At 37.5% G+C, this 20,074-nt stretch overlaps 1 protein-coding gene and 13 non-coding genes across 15 annotated transcripts in view; all 14 read right to left on the bottom strand.

Annotated features, from left to right (window-relative positions):
* LOC149437525 (class I histocompatibility antigen, Non-RT1.A alpha-1 chain-like) overlaps positions 1-20,074 on the bottom strand; it is a 175,914-nt gene that overhangs the window by 52,013 nt on the left and 103,827 nt on the right. The window lies entirely within an intron of this gene.
* Positions 180-238, bottom strand: LOC149437577 (U7 small nuclear RNA). The gene has a single exon (XR_016308075.1). It is a non-coding gene; the product is annotated as a U7 small nuclear RNA (small nuclear RNA).
* On the bottom strand, positions 1,739-1,797 carry LOC149437576 (U7 small nuclear RNA). Its single transcript, XR_016308102.1, has one exon. It is a non-coding gene; the product is annotated as a U7 small nuclear RNA (small nuclear RNA).
* LOC149437575 (U7 small nuclear RNA) lies at positions 3,297-3,355 on the bottom strand. Its single transcript, XR_016308074.1, has one exon. It is a non-coding gene; the product is annotated as a U7 small nuclear RNA (small nuclear RNA).
* Positions 4,854-4,912, bottom strand: LOC149437574 (U7 small nuclear RNA). The gene has a single exon (XR_016308073.1). It is a non-coding gene; the product is annotated as a U7 small nuclear RNA (small nuclear RNA).
* LOC149437573 (U7 small nuclear RNA) lies at positions 6,412-6,470 on the bottom strand. Its single transcript, XR_016308101.1, has one exon. It is a non-coding gene; the product is annotated as a U7 small nuclear RNA (small nuclear RNA).
* Positions 7,970-8,028, bottom strand: LOC149437572 (U7 small nuclear RNA). The gene has a single exon (XR_016308072.1). It is a non-coding gene; the product is annotated as a U7 small nuclear RNA (small nuclear RNA).
* On the bottom strand, positions 9,529-9,587 carry LOC149437571 (U7 small nuclear RNA). The gene has a single exon (XR_016308100.1). It is a non-coding gene; the product is annotated as a U7 small nuclear RNA (small nuclear RNA).
* LOC149437570 (U7 small nuclear RNA) lies at positions 11,086-11,144 on the bottom strand. Its single transcript, XR_016308099.1, has one exon. It is a non-coding gene; the product is annotated as a U7 small nuclear RNA (small nuclear RNA).
* On the bottom strand, positions 12,644-12,700 carry LOC149437569 (U7 small nuclear RNA). Its single transcript, XR_016308049.1, has one exon. It is a non-coding gene; the product is annotated as a U7 small nuclear RNA (small nuclear RNA).
* Positions 14,201-14,259, bottom strand: LOC149437568 (U7 small nuclear RNA). The gene has a single exon (XR_016308098.1). It is a non-coding gene; the product is annotated as a U7 small nuclear RNA (small nuclear RNA).
* LOC149437567 (U7 small nuclear RNA) lies at positions 15,760-15,818 on the bottom strand. The gene has a single exon (XR_016308071.1). It is a non-coding gene; the product is annotated as a U7 small nuclear RNA (small nuclear RNA).
* On the bottom strand, positions 17,318-17,376 carry LOC149437566 (U7 small nuclear RNA). The gene has a single exon (XR_016308097.1). It is a non-coding gene; the product is annotated as a U7 small nuclear RNA (small nuclear RNA).
* Positions 18,877-18,935, bottom strand: LOC149437565 (U7 small nuclear RNA). The gene has a single exon (XR_016308069.1). It is a non-coding gene; the product is annotated as a U7 small nuclear RNA (small nuclear RNA).

Raw genomic sequence — 20,074 nt, 5'->3', positions numbered from 1 at the left:
GATTTTAAGGTTTTTGTATGATGGTTTCGTAGAAATACTGTAAAATATCTTTGATTCTCAGAGAAAGTACAAATAACAGCCCTTACTCTGCAATGGTCTGTGCTAGCAGAGATGACTGTAAATAAGTACATGAACCTGCAGCACAAAGATCTCAACTTTTCTTTCCTTGACATGATTACATTGGCTCCTGAAACACAAGAACCTTCTAGACAGATAGCAAAAGAGCTAAAATACACTTTTGGCCAAATTTGGGCAGAAGACTTCATTTTTAGTCAGCGCGTTCAAATAATGGAGACTGACATTTAATCTTCATTCTAATTTAATTTAGTTTAAATAATTTTCTAAACATATATCAATTGGTACTCTCCAGCTCTTAAAAATGAATGTTTCATTTAAAAACACAGAGATATTTCACATCATAGGCAAAGAAATGTCCCAGAATATTATTGAGTAATCTTGCTGAGTCATATGCAGATTAGGTTTCTCCAATTGGCTCTTTGGGAAAGTGGGCGGGAACTAGAAGCCAAGCTCCTGAAAGCAAAAGTTCTAACTTCATATCTCCAAAATCTCACAAGTCAGCGGCAAACACAGTCAGAGCTACAACTGTTTGTAGTGGGTAACCAGGAAAATTTACAGAACACAGCCAGCTTTACACACAACTTGACACAAAGTAAAAAGAGAGAGATCTATCTAAACCATGCTCTAGAAGAGTCTGCAAAAGACTGTTAATGGGATCTGATGTAAACAGCCAGGTCACGAAACATTCTTGAAAAGCATGGTTAGGAAAATGCTTTGGTAAGTCTGGTTTTATTTGATCTGAAACTGCATTAGGGGTGTGTCTGCTTGAGCATGGTAAAATCTTTCAACACCCCTTCAGCAAACCCCTCAGACCCTTTGATTTGTTGTGGTAATTCTGTAAAGACTCTTTCCAAGGACTGGAAAAAAATGCAGCTTTTGCAGCTCTGGGCTCTCATTTGACATGGAAACTATGGAATCCTATTTCTGAGAGATTCTGATTAATCAGACTGGACAATACAAGCGAATTGGTCTCTGCATGGATCCAACGACCAGACAATCTTTGCTAAGTATTTTTCCTTTTTTTAATCCAATTTATTTTTACTATTACTTAAGGTCTTCCTCATCAGTCATTAATAAAACTTCTCATGCATCGTTTTTTGTTTTCTCTTACTGACAGACATTTTTAAAATTGTAAGCTGAATCTTAAAATGATTTAATCAAAAATAAAAAATCAACTTGCACTCTGAAAAAGGGTACTTATTGTGAACTCTGTTGCCTTCCGGTCTGGGTGTGGCAGCAAATGTTGCACACTTTTGAAAAAGGTCAGAATGACAAAAGCTGATTATTGGAACAGTGTGTGTTTTAATTAAAACAAGTGTTGGCAGCTTAAGTGTTTGTTTAAATGGGCGTTAACGGTGTAGTTACCCTGCCCCAGTTGCAATCACTCTCACTTGCTGGTTCTCAGATTGTTGTCCCAGAGCAAGAAAAGCCCTGCACAGGCTGGGATCTGGGAATGTAATCATCAGACTCTCAAACCTCAAGATTTTAAGGTTTTTGTATGATGGTTTCGTAGAAATACTGTAAAATATCTTTGATTCTCAGAGAAAGTACAAATAACAGCCCTTACTCTGCAATGGTCTGTGCTAGCAGAGATGACTGTAAATAAGTACATGAACCTGCAGCACAAAGATCTCAACTTTTCTTTCCTTGACATGATTACATTGGCTCCTGAAACACAAGAACCTTCTAGACAGATAGCAAAAGAGCTGAAATACACTTTTGGCTAAGTTTGGGCAGAAGACTTCATTTTTAGTCAGCGCGTTTAAATAATGGAGACTGACATTTAATCTCCATTCTAATTTCATTTAGTTTATATAATTTTCTAAACATATATCAATTGGTACTCTCCAGCTCTTAAAAATGAATGTTTCATTTAAAAACACAGAGATATTTCACATCATAGGCAAAGAAATGTCCCAGAATATTACTGAGTAATCTTGCTGAGTCATATGCAGATTAGGTTTCTCCAATTGGCTCTTTGGGAAAGTGGGCGGGAACTAGAAGCCAAGCTCCTGAAAGCAAAAGTTCTAACTTCATATCTCCAAAACTCACAAGTCAGCGGCAAAAACAGTCAGAGCTACAACTGTTTGTATTGGGTAACCAGGAAAATTTACAGAACACTGCCAGCTTTACACACAACTTGACACAAAGTAAAAAGAGAGAGATCTATCTAAACCATGCTCTAGAAGAGTCTGCAAAAGACTGTTAATGGGCTCTGACGTATACAGCCAGGTCACGAAACATTCTTGAAAAGCATGGTTAGGAAAATGCTTTGGTAAGTCTGGTTTTATTTGATCTGAAACTGCATTAGGGGTGTGTCTGCTTGAGCATGGTAAAATCTTTCAACACCCCTTCAGCAAACCCCTCAGACCCTTTGATTTGTTGTGGTAATTCTGGAAAGACTCTTTCCAAGGACTGGAAAAAAATGCAGCTTTTGCAGCTCTGGGCTCTCATTTGACATGGAAACTATGGAATCCTATTTCTGAGAGATTCTGATTAATCAGACTGGACAATACAAGCGAATTGGTCTCTGCATGGATCCAACGACCAGACAATCTTTGCTAAGTATTTTTCCTTTTTTTAATCCAATTTATTTTTACTATTACTTAAGGTCTTCCTCATCAGTCATTAATAAAACTTCTCATGCATCGTTTTTTGTTTTCTCTTACTGACAGACATTTTTAAAATTGTAAGCTGAATCTTAAAATGATTTAATCAAAAATAAAAAATCAACTTGCACTCTGAAAAAGGGTACTTATTGTGAACTCTGTTGCCTTCCGGTCTGGGTGTGGCAGCAAATGTTGCACACTTTTGAAAAAGGTCAGAATGACAAAAGCTGATTATTGGAACAGTGTGTGTTTTAATTAAAACAAGTGTTGGCAGCTTAAGTGTTTGTTTAAATGGGCGTTAACGGTGTAGTTACCCTGCCCCAGTTGCAATCACTCTCACTTGCTGGTTCTCAGATTGTTGTCCCAGAGCAGGAAAAGCCCTGCACAGGCTGGGATCTGGGAATGTAATCATCAGACTCTCAAACCTCAAGATTTTAAGGTTTTTGTATGATGGTTTCGTAGAAATACTGTAAAATATCTTTGATTCTCAGAGAAAGTACAAATAACAGCCCTTACTCTGCAATGGTCTGTGCTAGCAGAGATGACTGTAAATAAGTACATGAACCTGTAGCACAAAGATCTCAACTTTTCTTTCCTTGACATGATTACATTGGCTCCTGAAACACAAGAACCTTCTAGACAGATAGCAAAAGAGCTAAAATACACTTTTGGCTAAATTTGGGCAGAAGACTTCATTTTTAGTCAGCGCGTTCAAATAATGGAGACTGACATTTAATCTCCATTCTAATTTCATTTAGTTTAAATAATTTTCTAAACATATATCAATTGGTACTCTCCAGCTCTTAAAAATGAATGTTTCATTTAAAAACACAGAGATATTTCACATCATAGGCAAAGAAATGTCCCAGAATATTACTGAGTAATCTTGCTGAGTCATATGCAGATTAGGTTTCTCCAATTGGCTCTTTGGGAAAGTGGGCGGGAACTAGAAGCCAAGCTCCTGAAAGCAAAAGTTCTCACTTCATATCTTCAAAACTCACAAGTCAGCGGCAAAAACAGTCAGAGCTACAACTGTTTGTAGTGGGTAACCAGGAAAATTTACAGAACACAGCCAGCTTTACACACAACTTGACACAAAGTAAAAAGAGAGAGATCTATCTAAACCATGCTCTAGAAGAGTCTGCAAAAGACTGTTAATGGGCTCTGACGTATACAGCCAGGTCACGAAACATTCTTGAAAAGCATGGTTAGGAAAATGCTTTGGTAAGTCTGGTTTTATTTGATCTGAAACTGCATTAGGGGTGTGTCTGCTTGAGCATGGTAAAATCTTTCAACACCCCTTCAGCAAACCCCTCAGACCCTTTGATTTGTTGTGGTAATTCTGTAAAGACTCTTTCCAAGGACTGGAAAAAAATGCAGCTTTTGCAGCTCTGGGCTCTCATTTGACATGGAAACTATGGAATCCTATTTCTGAGAGATTCTGATTAATCAGACTGGACAATACAAGCGAATTGGTCTCTGCATGGATCCAACGACCAGACAATCTTTGCTAAGTATTTTTCCTTTTTTTAATCCAATTTATTTTTACTATTACTTAAGGTCTTCCTCATCAGTCATTAATAAAACTTCTCATGCATCGTTTTTTGTTTTCTCTTACTGACAGACATTTTTAAAATTGTAAGCTGAATCTTAAAATGATTTAATCAAAAATAAAAAATCAACTTGCACTCTGAAAAAGGGTACTTATTGTGAACTCTGTTGCCTTCCGGTCTGGGTGTGGCAGCAAATGTTGCACACTTTTGAAAAAGGTCAGAATGACAAAAGCTGATTATTGGAACAGTGTGTGTTTTAATTAAAACAAGTGTTGGCAGCTTAAGTGTTTGTTTAAATGGGCGTTAACGTGTAGTTACCCTGCCCCAGTTGCAATCACTCTCACTTGCTGGTTCTCAGATTGTTGTCCCAGAGCAGGAAAAGCCCTGCACAGGCTGGGATCTGGGAATGTAATCATCAGACTCTCAAACCTCAAGATTTTAAGGTTTTTGTATGATGGTTTCGTAGAAATACTGTAAAATATCTTTGATTCTCAGAGAAAGTACAAATAACAGCCCTTACTCTGCAATGGTCTGTGCTAGCAGAGATGACTGTAAATAAGTACATGCACCTGCAGCACAAAGATCTCAACTTTTCTTTCCTTGACATGATTACATTGGCTCCTGAAACACAAGAACCTTCTAGACAGATAGCAAAAGAGCTAAAATACACTTTTGGCTAAATTTGGGCAGAAGACTTCATTTTTAGTCAGCGCGTTCAAATAATGGAGACTGACATTTAATCTCCATTCTAATTTAATTTAGTTTAAATAATTTTCTAAACATATATCAATTGGTACTCTCCAGCTCTTAAAAATGAATGTTTCATTTAAAAACACAGAGATATTTCACATCATAGGCAAAGAAATGTCCCAGAATATTACTGAGTAATCTTGCTGAGTCATATGCAGATTAGGTTTCTCCAATTGGCTCTTTGGGAAAGTGGGCGGGAACTAGAAGCCAAGCTCCTGAAAGCAAAAGTTCTAACTTCATATCTCCAAAACTCACAAGTCAGCGGCAAAAACAGTCAGAGCTACAACTGTTTGTAGTGGGTAACCAGGAAAATTTACAGAACACAGCCAGCTTTACACATAACTTGACACAAAGTAAAAAGAGAGAGATCTATCTAAACCATGCTCTAGAAGAGTCTGCAAAAGACTGTTAATGGGCTCTGACGTATACAGCCAGGTCACGAAACATTCTTGAAAAGCATGGTTAGGAAAATGCTTTGGTAAGTCTGGTTTTATTTGATCTGAAACTGCATTAGGGGTGTGTCTGCTTGAGCATGGTAAAATCTTTCAACACCCCTTCAGCAAACCCCTCAGACCCTTTGATTTGTTGTGGTAATTCTGTAAAGACTCTTTCCAAGGACTGGAAAAAAATGCAGCTTTTGCAGCTCTGGGCTCTCATTTGACATGGAAACTATGGAATCCTATTTCTGAGAGATTCTGATTAATCAGACTGGACAATACAAGCGAATTGGTCTCTGCATGGATCCAACGACCAGACAATCTTTGCTAAGTATTTTTCCTTTTTTTAATCCAATTTATTTTTACTATTACTTAAGGTCTTCCTCATCAGTCATTAATAAAACTTCTCATGCATCGTTTTTTGTTTTCTCTTACTGACAGACATTTTTAAAATTGTAAGCTGAATCTTAAAATGATTTAATCAAAAATAAAAAATCAACTTGCACTCTGAAAAAGGGTACTTATTGTGAACTCTGTTGCCTTCCGGTCTGGGTGTGGCAGCAAATGTTGCACACTTTTGAAAAAGGTCAGAATGACAAAAGCTGATTATTGGAACAGTGTGTGTTTTAATTAAAACAAGTGTTGGCAGCTTAAGTGTTTGTTTAAATGGGCGTTAATGGTGTAGTTACCCTGCCCCAGTTGCAATCACTCTCACTTGCTGGTTCTCAGATTGTTGTCCCAGAGCAGGAAAAGCCCTGCACAGGCTGGGATCTGGGAATGTAATCATCAGACTCTCAAACCTCAAGATTTGAAGGTTTTTGTATGATGGTTTCGTAGAAATACTGTAAAATATCTTTGATTCTCAGAGAAAGTACAAATAACAGCCCTTACTCTGCAATGGTCTGTGCTAGCAGAGATGACTGTAAATAAGTACATGAACCTGCAGCACAAAGATCTCAACTTTTCTTTCCTTGACATGATTACATTGGCTCCTGAAACACAAGAACCTTCTAGACAGATAGCAAAAGAGCTGAAATACACTTTTGGCTAAATTTGGGCAGAAGACTTCATTTTTAGTCAGCGCGTTTAAATAATGGAGACTGACATTTAATCTCCATTCTAATTTCATTTAGTTTATATAATTTTCTAAACATATATCAATTGGTACTCTCCAGCTCTTAAAAATGAATGTTTCATTTAAAAACACAGAGATATTTCACATCATAGGCAAAGAAATGTCCCAGAATATTACTGAGTAATCTTGCTGAGTCATATGCAGATTAGGTTTCTCCAATTGGCTCTTTGGGAAAGTGGGCGGGAACTAGAAGCCAAGCTCCTGAAAGCAAAAGTTCTAACTTCATATCTCCAAAACTCACAAGTCAGCGGCAAAAACAGTCAGAGCTACAACTGTTTGTATTGGGTAACCAGGAAAATTTACAGAACACTGCCAGCTTTACACACAACTTGACACAAAGTAAAAAGAGAGAGATCTATCTAAACCATGCTCTAGAAGAGTCTGCAAAAGACTGTTAATGGGCTCTGACGTATACAGCCAGGTCACGAAACATTCTTGAAAAGCATGGTTAGGAAAATGCTTTGGTAAGTCTGGTTTTATTTGATCTGAAACTGCATTAGGGGTGTGTCTGCTTGAGCATGGTAAAATCTTTCAACACCCCTTCAGCAAACCACTCAGACCCTTTGATTTGTTGTGGTAATTCTGGAAAGACTCTTTCCAAGGACTGGAAAAAAATGCAGCTTTTGCAGCTCTGGGCTCTCATTTGACATGGAAACTATGGAATCCTATTTCTGAGAGATTCTGATTAATCAGACTGGACAATACAAGCGAATTGGTCTCTGCATGGATCCAACGACCAGACAATCTTTGCTAAGTATTTTTCCTTTTTTTAATCCAATTTATTTTTACTATTACTTAAGGTCTTCCTCATCAGTCATTAATAAAACTTCTCATGCATCGTTTTTTGTTTTCTCTTACTGACAGACATTTTTAAAATTGTAAGCTGAATCTTAAAATGATTTAATCAAAAATAAAAAATCAACTTGCACTCTGAAAAAGGGTACTTATTGTGAACTCTGTTGCCTTCCGGTCTGGGTGTGGCAGCAAATGTTGCACACTTTTGAAAAAGGTCAGAATGACAAAAGCTGATTATTGGAACAGTGTGTGTTTTAATTAAAACAAGTGTTGGCAGCTTAAGTGTTTGTTTAAATGGGCGTTAACGGTGTAGTTACCCTGCCCCAGTTGCAATCACTCTCACTTGCTGGTTCTCAGATTGTTGTCCCAGAGCAGGAAAAGCCCTGCACAGGCTGGGATCTGGGAATGTAATCATCAGACTCTCAAACCTCAAGATTTTAAGGTTTTTGTATGATGGTTTCGTAGAAATACTGTAAAATATCTTTGATTCTCAGAGAAAGTACAAATAACAGCCCTTACTCTGCAATGGTCTGTGCTAGCAGAGATGACTGTAAATAAGTACATGAACCTGTAGCACAAAGATCTCAACTTTTCTTTCCTTGACATGATTACATTGGCTCCTGAAACACAAGAACCTTCTAGACAGATAGCAAAAGAGCTAAAATACACTTTTGGCTAAATTTGGGCAGAAGACTTCATTTTTAGTCAGCGCGTTCAAATAATGGAGACTGACATTTAATCTCCATTCTAATTTCATTTAGTTTAAATAATTTTCTAAACATATATCAATTGGTACTCTCCAGCTCTTAAAAATGAATGTTTCATTTAAAAATACAGAGATATTTCACATCATAGGCAAAGAAATGTCCCAGAATATTACTGAGTAATCTTGCTGAGTCATATGCAGATTAGGTTTCTCCAATTGGCTCTTTGGGAAAGTGGGCGGGAACTAGAAGCCAAGCTCCTGAAAGCAAAAGTTCTCACTTCATATCTTTAAAACTCACAAGTCAGCGGCAAACACAGTCAGAGCTACAACTGTTTGTAGTGGGTAACCAGGAAAATTTACAGAACACAGCCAGCTTTACACACAACTTGACACAAAGTAAAAAGAGAGAGATCTATCTAAACCATGCTCTAGAAGAGTCTGCAAAAGACTGTTAATGGGCTCTGACGTATACAGCCAGGTCACGAAACATTCTTGAAAAGCATGGTTAGGAAAATGCTTTGGTAAGTCTGGTTTTATTTGATCTGAAACTGCATTAGGGGTGTGTCTGCTTGAGCATGGTAAAATCTTTCAACACCCCTTCAGCAAACCCCTCAGACCCTTTGATTTGTTGTGGTAATTCTGTAAAGACTCTTTCCAAGGACTGGAAAAAAATGCAGCTTTTGCAGCTCTGGGCTCTCATTTGACATGGAAACTATGGAATCCTATTTCTGAGAGATTCTGATTAATCAGACTGGACAATACAAGCGAATTGGTCTCTGCATGGATCCAACGACCAGACAATCTTTGCTAAGTATTTTTCCTTTTTTTAATCCAATTTATTTTTACTATTACTTAAGGTCTTCCTCATCAGTCATTAATAAAACTTCTCATGCATCGTTTTTTGTTTTCTCTAACTGACAGACATTTTTAAAATTGTAAGCTGAATCTTAAAATGAAGTAATCAAAAATAAAAAAATCAACTTTCACTCTGAAAAAGGGTACTTATTGTGAACTCTGTTGCCTTCCGGTCTGGGTGTGGCAGCAAATGTTGCACACTTTTGAAAAAGGTCAGAATGACAAAAGCTGATTATTGGAACAGTGTGTGTTTTAATTAAAACAAGTGTTGGCAGCTTAAGTGTTTGTTTAAATGGGCGTTAACGGTGTAGTTACCCTGCCCCAGTTGCAATCACTCTCACTTGCTGGTTCTCAGATTGTTGTCCCAGAGCAAGAAAAGCCCTGCACAGGCTGGGATCTGGGAATGTAATCATCAGACTCTCAAACCTCAAGATTTGAAGGTTTTTGTATGATGGTTTCGTAGAAATACTGTAAAATATCTTTGATTCTCAGAGAAAGTACAAATAACAGCCCTTACTCTGCAATGGTCTGTGCTAGCAGAGATGACTGTAAATAAGTACATGAACCTGCAGCACAAAGATCTCAACTTTTCTTTCCTTGACATGATTACATTGGCTCCTGAAACACAAGAACCTTCTAGACAGATAGCAAAAGAGCTGAAATACACTTTTGGCTAAATTTGGGCAGAAGACTTCATTTTTAGTCAGCGCGTTTAAATAATGGAGACTGACATTTAATCTCCATTCTAATTTCATTTAGTTTATATAATTTTCTAAACATATATCAATTGGTACTCTCCAGCTCTTAAAAATGAATGTTTCATTTAAAAACACAGAGATATTTCACATCATAGGCAAAGAAATGTCCCAGAATATTACTGAGTAATCTTGCTGAGTCATATGCAGATTAGGTTTCTCCAATTGGCTCTTTGGGAAAGTGGGCGGGAACTAGAAGCCAAGCTCCTGAAGCAAAAGTTCTAACTTCATATCTCCAAAACTCACAAGTCAGCGGCAAACACAGTCAGAGCTACAACTGTTTGTATTGGGTAACCAGGAAAATTTACAGAACACTGCCAGCTTTACACACAACTTGACACAAAGTAAAAAGAGAGAGATCTATCTAAACCATGCTCTAGAAGAGTCTGCAAAAGACTGTTAATGGGCTCTGACGTATACAGCCAGGTCACGAAACATTCTTGAAAAGCATGGTTAGGAAAATGCTTTGGTAAGTCTGGTTTTATTTGATCTGAAACTGCATTAGGGGTGTGTCTGCTTGAGCATGGTAAAATCTTTCAACACCCCTTCAGCAAACCCCTCAGACCCTTTGATTTGTTGTGGTAATTCTGTAAAGACTCTTTCCAAGGACTGGAAAAAAATGCAGCTTTTGCAGCTCTGGGCTCTCATTTGACATGGAAACTATGGAATCCTATTTCTGAGAGATTCTGATTAATCAGACTGGACAATACAAGCGAATTGGTCTCTGCATGGATCCAACGACCAGACAATCTTTGCTAAGTATTTTTCCTTTTTTTAATCCAATTTATTTTTACTATTACTTAAGGTCTTCCTCATCAGTCATTAATAAAACTTCTCATGCATCGTTTTTTGTTTTCTCTTACTGACAGACATTTTTAAAATTGTAAGCTGAATCTTAAAATGAAGTAATCAAAAATAAAAAATCAACTTTCACTCTGAAAAAGGGTACTTATTGTGAACTCTGTTGCCTTCCGGTCTGGGTGTGGCAGCAAATGTTGCACACTTTTGAAAAAGGTCAGAATGACAAAAGCTGATTATTGGAACAGTGTGTGTTTTAATTAAAACAAGTGTTGGCAGCTTAAGTGTTTGTTTAAATGGGCGTTAACGGTGTAGTTACCCTGCCCCAGTTGCAATCACTCTCACTTGCTGGTTCTCAGATTGTTGTCCCAGAGCAAGAAAAGCCCTGCACAGGCTGGGATCTGGGAATGTAATCATCAGACTCTCAAACCTCAAGATTTTAAGGTTTTTGTATGATGGTTTCGTAGAAATACTGTAAAATATCTTTGATTCTCAGAGAAAGTACAAATAACAGCCCTTACTCTGCAATGGTCTGTGCTAGCAGAGATGACTGTAAATAAGTACATGAACCTGCAGCACAAAGATCTCAACTTTTCTTTCCTTGACATGATTACATTGGCTCCTGAAACACAAGAACCTTCTAGACAGATAGCAAAAGAGCTGAAATACACTTTTGGCTAAATTTGGGCAGAAGACTTCATTTTTAGTCAGCGCGTTCAAATAATGGAGACTGACATTTAATCTCCATTCTAATTTCATTTAGTTTAAATAATTTTCTAAACATATATTAATTGGTACTCTCCAGCTCTTAAAAATGAATGTTTCATTTAAAAACACAGAGATATTTCACATCATAGGCAATGAAATGTCCCAGAATATTACTGAGTAATCTTGCTGAGTCATATGCAGATTAGTTTTCTCCAATTGGCTCTTTGGGAAAGTGGGCGGGAACTAGAAGCCAAGCTCCTGAAAGCAAAAGTTCTAACTTCATATCTCCAAAACTCACAAGTCAGCGGCAAAAACAGTCAGAGCTACAACTGTTTGTATTGGGTAACCAGGAAAATTTACAGAACACTGCCAGCTTTACACACAACTTGACACAAAGTAAAAAGAGAGAGATCTATCTAAACCATGCTCTAGAAGAGTCTGCAAAAGACTGTTAATGGGCTCTGACGTATACAGCCAGGTCACGAAACATTCTTGAAAAGCATGGTTAGGAAAATGCTTTGGTAAGTCTGGTTTTATTTGATCTGAAACTGCATTAGGGGTGTGTCTGCTTGAGCATGGTAAAATCTTTCAACACCCCTTCAGCAAACCACTCAGACCCTTTGATTTGTTGTGGTAATTCTGGAAAGACTCTTTCCAAGGACTGGAAAAAAATGCAGCTTTTGCAGCTCTGGGCTCTCATTTGACATGGAAACTATGGAATCCTATTTCTGAGAGATTCTGATTAATCAGACTGGACAATACAAGCGAATTGGTCTCTGCATGGATCCAACGACCAGACAATCTTTGCTAAGTATTTTTCCTTTTTTTAATCCAATTTATTTTTACTATTACTTAAGGTCTTCCTCATCAGTCATTAATAAAACTTCTCATGCATCGTTTTTTGTTTTCTCTTACTGACAGACATTTTTAAAATTGTAAGCTGAATCTTAAAATGATTTAATCAAAAATAAAAAATCAACTTGCACTCTGAAAAAGGGTACTTATTGTGAACTCTGTTGCCTTCCGGTCTGGGTGTGGCAGCAAATGTTGCACACTTTTGAAAAAGGTCAGAATGACAAAAGCTGATTATTGGAACAGTGTGTGTTTTAATTAAAACAAGTGTTGGCAGCTTAAGTGTTTGTTTAAATGGGCGTTAACGGTGTAGTTACCCTGCCCCAGTTGCAATCACTCTCACTTGCTGGTTCTCAGATTGTTGTCCCAGAGCAAGAAAAGCCCTGCACAGGCTGGGATCTGGGAATGTAATCATCAGACTCTCAAACCTCAAGATTTGAAGGTTTTTGTATGATGGTTTCGTAGAAATACTGTAAAATATCTTTGATTCTCAGAGAAAGTACAAATAACAGCCCTTACTCTGCAATGGTCTGTGCTAGCAGAGATGACTGTAAATAAGTACATGAACCTGCAGCACAAAGATCTCAACTTTTCTTTCCTTGACATGATTACATTGGCTCCTGAAACACAAGAACCTTCTAGACAGATAGCAAAAGAGCTGAAATACGCTTTTGGCTAAATTTGGGCAGAAGACTTCATTTTTAGTCAGCGCGTTTAAATAATGGAGACTGACATTTAATCTCCATTCTAATTTCATTTAGTTTATATAATTTTCTAAACATATATCAATTGGTACTCTCCAGCTCTTAAAAATGAATGTTTCATTTAAAAACACAGAGATATTTCACATCATAGGCAAAGAAATGTCCCAGAATATTACTGAGTAATCTTGCTGAGTCATATGCAGATTAGGTTTCTCCAATTGGCTCTTTGGGAAAGTGGGCGGGAACTAGAAGCCAAGCTCCTGAAGCAAAAGTTCTAACTTCATATCTCCAAAACTCACAAGTCAGCGGCAAACACAGTCAGAGCTACAACTGTTTGTATTGGGTAACCAGGAAAATTTACAGAACACTGCCAGCTTTACACACAACTTGACACAAAGTAAAAAGAGAGAGATCTATCTAAACCATGCTCTAGAAGAGTCTGCAAAAGACTGTTAATGGGCTCTGACGTATACAGCCAGGTCACGAAACATTCTTGAAAAGCATGGTTAGGAAAATGCTTTGGTAAGTCTGGTTTTATTTGATCTGAAACTGCATTAGGGGTGTGTCTGCTTGAGCATGGTAAAATCTTTCAACACCCCTTCAGCAAACCCCTCAGACCCTTTGATTTGTTGTGGTAATTCTGTAAAGACTCTTTCCAAGGACTGGAAAAAAATGCAGCTTTTGCAGCTCTGGGCTCTCATTTGACATGGAAACTATGGAATCCTATTTCTGAGAGATTCTGATTAATCAGACTGGACAATACAAGCGAATTGGTCTCTGCATGGATCCAACGACCAGACAATCTTTGCTAAGTATTTTTCCTTTTTTTAATCCAATTTATTTTTACTATTACTTAAGGTCTTCCTCATCAGTCATTAATAAAACTTCTCATGCATCGTTTTTTGTTTTCTCTTACTGACAGACATTTTTAAAATTGTAAGCTGAATCTTAAAATGATTTAATCAAAAATAAAAAATCAACTTGCACTCTGAAAAAGGGTACTTATTGTGAACTCTGTTGCCTTCCGGTCTGGGTGTGGCAGCAAATGTTGTACACTTTTGAAAAAGGTCAGAATGACAAAAGCTGATTATTGGAACAGTGTGTGTTTTAATTAAAACAAGTGTTGGCAGCTTAAGTGTTTGTTTAAATGGGCGTTAACGGTGTAGTTACCCTGCCCCAGTTGCAATCACCCTCACTTGCTGGTTCTCAGATTGTTGTCCCAGAGCAGGAAAAGCCCTGCACAGGCTGGGATCTGGGAATGTAATCATCAGACTCTCAAACCTCAAGATTTTAAGGTTTTTGTATGATGGTTTCGTAGAAATACTGTAAAATATCTTTGATTCTCAGAGAAAGTACAAATAACAGCCCTTACTCTGCAATGGTCTGTGCTAGCAGAGATGACTGTAAATAAGTACATGAACCTGCAGCACAAAGATCTCAACTTTTCTTTCCTTGACATGATTACATTGGCTCCTGAAACACAAGAACCTTCTAGACAGATAGCAAAAGAGCTGAAATACACTTTTGGCTAAATTTGGGCAGAAGACTTCATTTTTAGTCAGCGCGTTCAAATAATGGAGACTGACATTTAATCTCCATTCTAATTTCATTTAGTTTATATAATTTTCTAAACATATATTAATTGGTACTCTCCAGCTCTTAAAAATGAATGTTTCATTTAAAAACACAGAGATATTTCACATCATAGGCAATGAAATGTCCCAGAATATTACTGAGTAATCTTGCTGAGTCATATGCAGATTAGTTTTCTCCAATTGGCTCTTTGGGAAAGTGGGCGGGAACTAGAAGCCAAGCTCCTGAAAGCAAAAGTTCTAACTTCATATCTCCAAAACTCACAAGTCAGCGGCAAAAACAGTCAGAGCTACAACTGTTTGTATTGGGTAACCAGGAAAATTTACAGAACACTGCCAGCTTTACACACAACTTGACACAAAGTAAAAAGAGAGAGATCTATCTAAACCATGCTCTAGAAGAGTCTGCAAAAGACTGTTAATGGGCTCTGACGTATACAGCCAGGTCACGAAACATTCTTGAAAAGCATGGTTAGGAAAATGCTTTGGTAAGTCTGGTTTTATTTGATCTGAAACTGCATTAGGGGTGTGTCTGCTTGAGCATGGTAAAATCTTTCAACACCCCTTCAGCAAACCCCTCAGACCCTTTGATTTGTTGTGGTAATTCTGTAAAGACTCTTTCCAAGGACTGGAAAAAAATGCAGCTTTTGCAGCTCTGGGCTCTCATTTGACATGGAAACTATGGAATCCTATTTCTGAGAGATTCTGATTAATCAGACTGGACAATACAAGCGAATTGGTCTCTGCATGGATCCAACGACCAGACAATCTTTGCTAAGTATTTTTCCTTTTTTTAATCCAATTTATTTTTACTATTACTTAAGGTCTTCCTCATCAGTCATTAATAAAACTTCTCATGCATCGTTTTTTGTTTTCTCTTACTGACAGACATTTTTAAAATTGTAAGCTGAATCTTAAAATGAAGTAATCAAAAATAAAAAAATCAACTTTCACTCTGAAAAAGGGTACTTATTGTGAACTCTGTTGCCTTCCGGTCTGGGTGTGGCAGCAAATGTTGTACACTTTTGAAAAAGGTCAGAATGACAAAAGCTGATTATTGGAACAGTGTGTGTTTTAATTAAAACAAGTGTTGGCAGCTTAAGTGTTTGTTTAAATGGGCGTTAACGGTGTAGTTACCCTGCCCCAGTTGCAATCACTCTCACTTGCTGGTTCTCAGATTGTTGTCCCAGAGCAGGAAAAGCCCTGCACAGGCTGGGATCTGGGAATGTAATCATCAGACTCTCAAACCTCAAGATTTTAAGGTTTTTGTATGATGGTTTCGTAGAAATACTGTAAAATATCTTTGATTCTCAGAGAAAGTACAAATAACAGCCCTTACTCTGCAATGGTCTGTGCTAGCAGAGATGACTGTAAATAAGTACATGAACCTGCAGCACAAAGATCTCAACTTTTCTTTCCTTGACATGATTACATTGGCTCCTGAAACACAAGAACCTTCTAGACAGATAGCAAAAGAGCTAAAATACACTTTTGGCTAAATTTGGGCAGAAGACTTCATTTTTAGTCAGCGCGTTCAAATAACGGAGACTGACATTTAATCTCCATTCTAATTTCATTTAGTTTAAATAATTTTCTAAACATATATCAATTGGTACTCTCCAGCTCTTAAAAATGAATGTTTCATTTAAAAACACAGAGATATTTCACATCATAGGCAAAGAAATGTCCCAGAATATTACTGAGTAATCTTGCTGAGTCATATGCAGATTAGGTTTCTCCAATTGGCTCTTTGGGAAAGTGGGCGGGAACTAGAAGCCAAGCTCCTGAAAGCAAAAGTTCTAACTTCATATCTCCAAAACTCACAAGTCAGCGGCAAAAACAGTCAGAGCTACAACTGTTTGTAGTGGGTAACCAGGAAAATTTACAGAACACAGCCAGCTTTACACACAACTTGACACAAAGTAAAAAGAGAGAGATCTATCTAAACCATGCTCTAGAAGAGTCTGCAAAAGACTGTTAATGGGCTCTGACGTATACAGCCAGGTCACGAAACATTCTTGAAAAGCATGGTTAGGAAAATGCTTTGGTAAGTCTGGTTTTATTTGATCTGAAACTGCATTAGGGGTGTGTCTGCTTGAGCATGGTAAAATCTTTCAACACCCCTTCAGCAAACCCCTCAGACCCTTTGATTTGTTGTGGTAATTCTGTAAAGACTCTTTCCAAGGACTGGAAAAAAATGCAGCTTTTGCAGCTCTGGGCTCTCATTTGACATGGAAACTATGGAATCCTATTTCTGAGAGATTCTGATTAATCAGACTGGACAATACAAGCGAATTGGTCTCTGCATGGATCCAACGACCAGACAATCTTTGCTAAGTATTTTTCCTTTTTTTAATCCAATTTATTTTTACTATTACTTAAGGTCTTCCTCATCAGTCATTAATAAAACTTCTCATGCATCGTTTTTTGTTTTCTCTTACTGACAGACATTTTTAAAATTGTAAGCTGAATCTTAAAATGATTTAATCAAAAATAAAAAATCAACTTGCACTCTGAAAAAGGGTACTTATTGTGAACTCTGTTGCCTTCCGGTCTGGGTGTGGCAGCAAATGTTGCACACTTTTGAAAAAGGTCAGAATGACAAAAGCTGATTATTGGAACAGTGTGTGTTTTAATTAAAACAAGTGTTGGCAGCTTAAGTGTTTGTTTAAATGGGCGTTAACGGTGTAGTTACCCTGCCCCAGTTGCAATCACTCTCACTTGCTGGTTCTCAGATTGTTGTCCTAGAGCAGGAAAAGCCCTGCACAGGCTGGGATCTGGGAATGTAATCATCAGACTCTCAAACCTCAAGATTTTAAGGTTTTTGTATGATGGTTTCGTAGAAATACTGTAAAATATCTTTGATTCTCAGAGAAAGTACAAATAACAGCCCTTACTCTGCAATGGTCTGTGCTAGCAGAGATGACTGTAAATAAGTACATGAACCTGCAGCACAAAGATCTCAACTTTTCTTTCCTTGACATGATTACATTGGCTCCTGAAACACAAGAACCTTCTAGACAGATAGCAAAAGAGCTGAAATACACTTTTGGCTAAATTTGGGCAGAAGACTTCATTTTTAGTCAGCGCGTTCAAATAATGGAGACTGACATTTAATCTCCATTCTAATTTCATTTAGTTTATATAATTTTCTAAACATATATTAATTGGTACTCTCCAGCTCTTATAAATGAATGTTTCATTTAAAAACACAGAGATATTTCACATCATAGGCAATGAAATGTCCCAGAATATTACTGAGTAATCTTGCTGAGTCATATGCAGATTAGTTTTCTCCAATTGGCTCTTTGGGAAAGTGGGCGGGAACTAGAAGCCAAGCTCCTGAAAGCAAAAGTTCTAACTTCATATCTCCAAAACTCACAAGTCAGCGGCAAAAACAGTCAGAGCTACAACTGTTTGTATTGGGTAACCAGGAAAATTTACAGAACACTGCCAGCTTTACACACAACTTGACACAAAGTAAAAAGAGAGAGATCTATCTAAACCATGCTCTAGAAGAGTCTGCAAAAGACTGTTAATGGGCTCTGACGTATACAGCCAGGTCACGAAACATTCTTGAAAAGCATGGTTAGGAAAATGCTTTGGTAAGTCTGGTTTTATTTGATCTGAAACTGCATTAGGGGTGTGTCTGCTTGAGCATGGTAAAATCTTTCAACACCCCTTCAGCAAACCCCTCAGACCCTTTGATTTGTTGTGGTAATTCTGTAAAGACTCTTTCCAAGGACTGGAAAAAAATGCAGCTTTTGCAGCTCTGGGCTCTCATTTGACATGGAAACTATGGAATCCTATTTCTGAGAGATTCTGATTAATCAGACTGGACAATACAAGCGAATTGGTCTCTGCATGGATCCAACGACCAGACAATCTTTGCTAAGTATTTTTCCTTTTTTTAATCCAATTTATTTTTACTATTACTTAAGGTCTTCCTCATCAGTCATTAATAAAACTTCTCATGCATCGTTTTTTGTTTTCTCTTACTGACAGACATTTTTAAAATTGTAAGCTGAATCTTAAAATGAAGTAATCAAAAATAAAAAAATCAACTTTCACTCTGAAAAAGGGTACTTATTGTGAACTCTGTTGCCTTCCGGTCTGGGTGTGGCAGCAAATGTTGTACACTTTTGAAAAAGGTCAGAATGACAAAAGCTGATTATTGGAACAGTGTGTGTTTTAATTAAAACAAGTGTTGGCAGCTTAAGTGTTTGTTTAAATGGGCGTTAACGGTGTAGTTACCCTGCCCCAGTTGCAATCACTCTCACTTGCTGGTTCTCAGATTGTTGTCCCAGAGCAGGAAAAGCCCTGCACAGGCTGGGATCTGGGAATGTAATCATCAGACTCTCAAACCTCAAGATTTGAAGGTTTTTGTATGATGGTTTCGTAGAAATACTGTAAAATATCTTTGATTCTCAGAGAAAGTACAAATAACAGCCCTTACTCTGCAATGGTCTGTGCTAGCAGAGATGACTGTAAATAAGTACATGAACCTGCAGCACAAAGATCTCAACTTTTCTTTCCTTGACATGATTACATTGGCTCCTGAAACACAAGAACCTTCTAGACAGATAGCAAAAGAGCTAAAATACACTTTTGGCTAAATTTGGGCAGAAGACTTCATTTTTAGTCAGCGCGTTCAAATAACGGAGACTGACATTTAATCTCCATTCTAATTTCATTTAGTTTAAATAATTTTCTAAACATATATCAATTGGTACTCTCCAGCTCTTAAAAATGAATGTTTCATTTAAAAACACAGAGATATTTCACATCATAGGCAAAGAAATGTCCCAGAATATTACTGAGTAATCTTGCTGAGTCATATGCAGATTAGGTTTCTCCAATTGGCTCTTTGGGAAAGTGGGCGGGAACTAGAAGCCAAGCTCCTGAAAGCAAAAGTTCTAACTTCATATCTCCAAAACTCACAAGTCAGCGGCAAAAACAGTCAGAGCTACAACTGTTTGTAGTGGGTAACCAGGAAAATTTACAGAACACAGCCAGCTTTACACACAACTTGACACAAAGTAAAAAGAGAGAGATCTATCTAAACCATGCTCTAGAAGAGTCTGCAAAAGACTGTTAATGGGCTCTGACGTATACAGCCAGGTCACGAAACATTCTTGAAAAGCATGGTTAGGAAAATGCTTTGGTAAGTCTGGTTTTATTTGATCTGAAACTGCATTAGGGGTGTGTCTGCTTGAGCATGGTAAAATCTTTCAACACCCCTTCAGCAAACCCCTCAGACCCTTTGATTTGTTGTGGTAATTCTGTAAAGACTCTTTCCAAGGACTGGAAAAAAATGCAGCTTTTGCAGCTCTGGGCTCTCATTTGACATGGAAACTATGGAATCCTATTTCTGAGAGATTCTGATTAATCAGACTGGACAATACAAGCGAATTGGTCTCTGCATGGATCCAACGACCAGACAATCTTTGCTAAGTATTTTTCCTTTTTTTAATCCAATTTATTTTTACTATTACTTAAGGTCTTCCTCATCAGTCATTAATAAAACTTCTCATGCATCGTTTTTTGTTTTCTCTTACTGACAGACATTTTTAAAATTGTAAGCTGAATCTTAAAATGATTTAATCAAAAATAAAAAATCAACTTGCACTCTGAAAAAGGGTACTTATTGTGAACTCTGTTGCCTTCCGGTCTGGGTGTGGCAGCAAATGTTGCACACTTTTGAAAAAGGTCAGAATGACAAAAGCTGATTATTGGAACAGTGTGTG

This window comes from Staurois parvus, unplaced genomic scaffold, assembly GCF_062004578.1.
Source record: "Staurois parvus isolate SC_StPar_1 unplaced genomic scaffold, SC_StPar_1.0 ptg001284l, whole genome shotgun sequence".
Classification (NCBI taxonomy): domain Eukaryota; kingdom Metazoa; phylum Chordata; class Amphibia; order Anura; family Ranidae; genus Staurois; species Staurois parvus.
Note: the sequence above shows the minus strand (reverse complement) of the source record. Positions and strands in the feature narration are given on the sequence as shown.